The sequence below is a fragment of the Zingiber officinale genome, chromosome 8B (assembly GCF_018446385.1).
Source record: "Zingiber officinale cultivar Zhangliang chromosome 8B, Zo_v1.1, whole genome shotgun sequence".
In the NCBI taxonomy this organism is placed as follows: Eukaryota; Viridiplantae; Streptophyta; class Magnoliopsida; order Zingiberales; family Zingiberaceae; genus Zingiber; species Zingiber officinale.
Genome location: NC_056001.1, coordinates 92,202,114 through 92,208,113, shown reverse-complemented (window position 1 = coordinate 92,208,113; position 6,000 = coordinate 92,202,114).

Sequence of the window (6,000 nt, the reverse complement as noted above, 5' to 3'; positions counted from 1 at the left end):
CAATCAGTCGAAAATCAGCATTTTGGCACGCTCTGATCGGTCACCAGACCGATCAGAACTCCTCTGGATCGGTCACCAGACCGATCAGAACTCCTATGGATCGGTCACCAGACCGATCAGACTTCCCTGGATCGGTCCAGTGACCGATCCACACTACTCTGGACCGATCAGGCTCTTCTCTGATCAGTCCACAACTCTCTGATAAGAGTTCTGAATTTTTTCTTTCCCGAAATTCAGAAACCCCTAAAAAATTACAGAAAATTTCAAAAATTATAAAATTTTGAGGATACATTCCTCATAACATATATTATCATGGAAAATAGTTTTCTATGAAAATAACTTCCATTTTTAAATCTTGATACAAAGTTTGAAAAACTTTGAAATAGCTCAAGGTTAATCCATCTTTGTATCAACTTGCTCAATGATGAATGCTATCACTAGAAAAGCTTCATCAAGGTTTTTTAAATCAATTTTGAAATGATTTTAAACCATTCAATTTAGGACCACAACCTTAGGGCTAAATGTGCATGACTTGTACACAAGCTTTCCCTATGATCCTCAATTTAGAATTAGGCTCATCTAGGTACAAGAGCTATGCACCTTGATCCTAACTCATAATCCTAATATCTCACACACATCTAAGGTGTATCAAATACATCCAAGTCAATTTTGATGTGAGATATGAGTTTAGGTTATCTTAAGCTAAGTTCTCATGCATTTTCTAAACAACAATTTGATCTCCATATCAAATTGTGTTTTTATCCTTAAATCAATTTAATTGATCATAAATGCAAGAGATGATGAAATGGCATAAAATAATATCATAAGTGAAAACATGTGCCAATGTCATGATGTCATGTCATAAAATATGAAACTTAAATAAGGCATGACATATAACTAACTTAAGCATTATCATGACATTTCAAATGATAATAAATTAGATATGATGTCATGACATGGCATATGGCAAACAATATATGGAAAATAACATGTAAAGGTATAGAAAATACCTAATTCTAGCTTTAGTTGCCATTTTTTGATAATTTTGATCATTTTGCCATAAATTCTATATTCCTAAGTGTAATAGACTTAAAATCATATACTAAAGATTTTTAAATCACTATGTGCCAATTAGATTGATCTTAGTAAACTCCTCAAATGTGGTTGGCACATCCTAATCACCTTAGGAATAGTTCTTAATTTCATTTTCAAGGCTTGATTACACCTTGAATATTCCTAAAATGCCACCTTTTGCCATGAGTAGGTTAACTACCTATCCAATTAAGGTTGGCACACCCTAAACCATCTAGCGTGAAGGAATCACGCTCCTAGGAACCCAAAACATATTTGAGCTCATTGGGTTCACTAAATATTCACTAGGGATGACTTCCCTAGCAACCCTCCTAATGACCCTCCTAGGCTTTAAAGCCTTGGTCATTTGGGACTCATCAAGATCAACTCTAGGGGTGACTCCCCTTGTGACCTTGGTGATTGTCTTCCTAGCCCTAGATCTTGTTCCATAATCGAATGGAACATTATGGTAAGTGGGCTTGACCACTTGAGACTTAGGTTTGTGACTCAAACCTCTCATGTCCTTGGGCTTTTGCTTTTGACCCTTAGACCCTAGAGTTGACTTCTCCAAATTCTTAAGAGTCTTTTCTAAGGTGTCAAGTCTTGACCTCAAGACTTGATTTTCCTTCTCTAATACCTCAAGTTTTAATTTGTCATTTTTCTTTGAGGTATTCCTAGGCATATGCCTTGTTGTTTTGGGATTCCTATCTAGGTTTTCCTTAACCTTAGATGAGTTAATTCTAGGGTTGGCATTTCTAGTATCATCCTTCCCTAGACTAACATGTTTGGCACCTAAGCACATGTATCGGTTTCTATAGTTATCATGCTTATCATTATTGGTAATTGCAATAAAGCTACTAGCATGTTTCTTATTAGAATTGCAATAATGTGCCTTAAAAGATACCTTAGGGTTTGCCTTAGCTCCCCCCATAGATGAGCTTGGTCCCTTGTCCTTGTGAGGTTGCCTCCCCCTCGGACATTGGCTTCTATAATGTCCCCTTTGCTTGCATTGGAAGCACACCACGTGCTCCTTGCCCTTGCGTATCGGGACTCCTACTTCCTTGACTTTTGGTGCCGGTGGAGTCTTCCTAATCCTCTTTGGACATTTACTCTTGTAATGCCCATATTCCCTACACTCAAGGCACATTATATGTAATTTACTTGAAATTAAGTTGCTTGAGTTACCTAGGGTTGAGGATGAACATAAACTCTCTTCTTCATCCCTTCTGGAGGTAGAGGCTTCTTCTTCTTGCTCCAATCTTAAAGAAGAACTCTTCTCCTCTTCTTCCTTAGATGTTGAGTAGCCCTCAACTTCTAATTTCATACCTCCATGATGTGAGCTACTGGGCTCACTTGACTCCTCTTCATGACTTGAGTTGGAGCTCTCCTCATGGAACTTAGCCAAGTTGTTCCACAACTCCTTGGCATTGTTGTATCTACCTATCTTACACAAGATATCATTAGGTAATGAAAATTCAAAGATTTTTGTTACATCGTCGTTGAATATGGATTGGTGGATTTGTTCCTTCGTCCACTTCTTCTTCTCGAGAGGTTCTCCTCCTTTATCCATCGGAGGAATAAAACCTACTTGTACACAATTCCAATTTTCTAGGTTAGTCATAAGAAAATACTTCATTCTTACCTTCCAATACGCGAAGTCGTCGCGATCGTAGAAGGGTGGAATCGTGATGTCTTCTCCAAGTAGATCCATTCTCTAGCTCGTGCTCCCCCGGGTGTTAATCCGACGAAGAGCGACCTCGCTCTGATACCACTTGTTAGGACCTTCGGATAGAGGCTAGAGAGGGGGGGTGTGAAGAGCCGACCTCAAATTATCGTTTCTTCCTATAATTTAGGTTAGCGCAGTGGAAATAAAGAGTAGAAACGAAAATGGAGAAGATCAAACCTCAAACGCGACGATATAACGAGGTTCGGAGATGATACTCCTACTCCTCGGCTTGTCCGTAAGGTGGACGAATCCAATCAATCCGTCGGTGGATGAGACCCCGGAAAACCGGCTAATAAGAATTCCTTCTGGGTGGAGAAACCTCACCACAATTCCTTTTGCAACAGCAATAATGGAGTACAAAGAATAGAGCAAGAAATAATGGACAATATGAATGTAAAAACACCCTACCAAGTTTGCTTGTCTTCTTGTTGTTTACTGGAGTCCGTTGATGAAGCAGCAACTTCACGGATCCAACAACAGCAGCTAGAAAACCAGCCGATGGAAGCTCACACGAAGCTTCAGCAGTGGAGAGCTCAACAAAGCTCAGATCGCAGGAGCAAGAACCGTAGTCAGCAAGCGTTATCTTCCCTTCTTCTACTGTAGTGGCCTTATATCCTGCACCTGCGAAGAAGACAAAGAAGAATCCAGAAATCTAGCCGTTGAGTCACAACGGCTAAGCCTGGACCGATCAGGCTCCATCCTGATCGGTCCAGGAGGACCCTGATCGGTCTGTGGACTGATCAGGCCCTAAGATGATTGGTCCCCAGACCGATCAACCAACTCTTTGTGAGAGTCGGTTCCGAAGCCTGATCGGTCTGTGGACCGATCAGGCTATAGGTGGATCGGTCCACAGACCGATCCCCCTACCTTCTCTGCCTCCTGATCGTTTCCTGATCGGTCTGGTGACCGATCAGATACCTTACAGTGAGCCACCATTTAGTTACTGATCGGTCACCAGACCGATCAAATAACCCATAGTATCACTGGATCGGTCTGCAGACCGATCCAATGCCCATGTGGATTTAGAGCTTCCCATCCCTAAATCCTAAGGCCTTCCTGGTCTTGAGAACGAGCTACCGAGCCCTCTCTGACCTAGTCCGGAGAACGAGCTACCGAGCCCTCTCCGACTTCCTCATCCGGTCCAGAGAACGAGCTACCGAGCCCTCTCTGACCTAGTCCGGAGAACGAGCTACCGAGCCCTCTCTGACCTAGTCCGGAGAACGAGCTACCGAGCCCTCTCCGACTTCATCCGATCCAGTGAACGAGCTCCCGAGCCCTCTCTGACCTAGTCCGGAGAACGAGCTACCGAGCCCTCTTCGACTTCCACGTCCGGTCCAGAGAATGAGCTCCCGAGCCCTCTCTGACCTAGTCCGGAGAATGAGCTACCGAGCCCTCTCCGACTTCCTCATCTGGTCCAGAGAACGAGCTCCCGAGCCCTCTCTGACCTAGTTCGGAGAATGAGCTGCCGAGCCCTCTCCGACTTCGTCTGGTCCAGAGAACGAGCTCCCGAGCCCTCTCTGACCTGGTCCGGAGAACGAGCTGCCGAGCCCTCTCCGACTTCCCATGCCAAGCTTCCATACTTTGGACTTTTCCCGTGTCAAGCTCCCTGCTTGAACTTTTCCGTGACAAGTCTCCATACTTGGACTTTTCCCATGCCAAGCTCCCTGCTTGGACTTTTCCGTGCCAAGTCTCCATACTTGGACTTTTCCCGTGCTAAGCTCCCTGCTTGGACTTTTCCGTGCCAAGTCTCCATACTTGGACTTTTCCCGTGCCAAGTCTCCATACTTGGACTTTATCGAATCAAGTCAACTCAAGTCGGGTCAACCAGGTCAACCTTGACCGAAGGTTGCACCCACAATCTCCCAAGTTTGTATTCTTGTCAAACATCAAGATACAACTTTTCGATTCTCGTCAAACATCAAAATATAACTTACAGACCATGTCAGTCTTTCTCTTAAAGACCCACTTACACCCAATGAGTTTTACCCCTTCAGGTGGATCAACCAAAGTCCATACTTGGTTGGTGTACATGGATTTCATTTCGGATCTCATGGCCTCTAGCCATTTCTCGGAATCTGGTCTCATCACAGCTTCCTGATAGGTGGTAGGCTCATCCTCTATGAGCATAACGTCATCATGGTCAGACAAGAGAAATGAGTATCTCTCAGGCTGACGACGTACCCTATCAGACCTACGAAGAGGTATGTCTACTTGAACCGGTTGTTGTTCCTCAACTCCTTGTGGAACAGCATCATCCACAACACTTTGTGGTTCCAGTTCAATTTCCATCGAGGCATCAGTGCTATTGTTCGCATCTTGAACTTCTTCAAGATCGAACGTACTCCCACTAGTCTTTCTAGAAACAAAGTCCCTTTCTAGAAATACCCTAGTCTTAGCCACAACTACCTTGTGTTGACTGGGAATGTAGAAGTAATATCTTTTCGTTTCCTTGGGATATCCAATGAAATAGCACTTGTCAGATTTGGATCCTAATTTGTCTGAGACTTGACGTCGAACGTAAGCCTCACAACCCCAAATCCTCATAAAAACACCTGGGCATCTCTCTCAGTCCATATCCTATATGGTGTCTTATCATGGCCTTGGATGGAACTCGATTGAGTATAAAAGCTGTCGTGTCTAGAGCATAGCCCCAAAGGTATGTCGGAAGATATGTGAGACTCATCATAGATCGTATCATATCTAATAGGGTACGATTCCTCCTTTCGGATACACCATTCCACTGTGGTGTTCCAGGAGGAGTGAGTTGGGATAGAATCTCACACTCAGCTAGATAGTCACGAAACTCATGGCTAAGGTATTCTCCACCTCGATCTGATCGAAGTATCTTAATACTCTTGCCAAACTGGTTCTATACTTCATTCTTGAATTCTTTGAACTTTTTAAAGGATTCAGACTTATGTGTCATCAAGTACGCATAACCATATCTACTGAAGTCATCAGTAAATGTGATGAAGTACCTATAACCACCTCTAGCAGCGATATTGAAAGGGTCACATACATCACTATGTATAAGTCCTAACAAATTAGTCGCTTTTTCGCTGTGCCCACTAAAGGGAGTCTTGGTCATCTTGCCTAGTAGGCATGACTCGCACGTCTCATAAGATTCAAAATCAAATGAGTCCAACAAACCATCCTTATGGAGTTGGGATAAACGCTTGTCATTTATATGACCTAAGCGACAG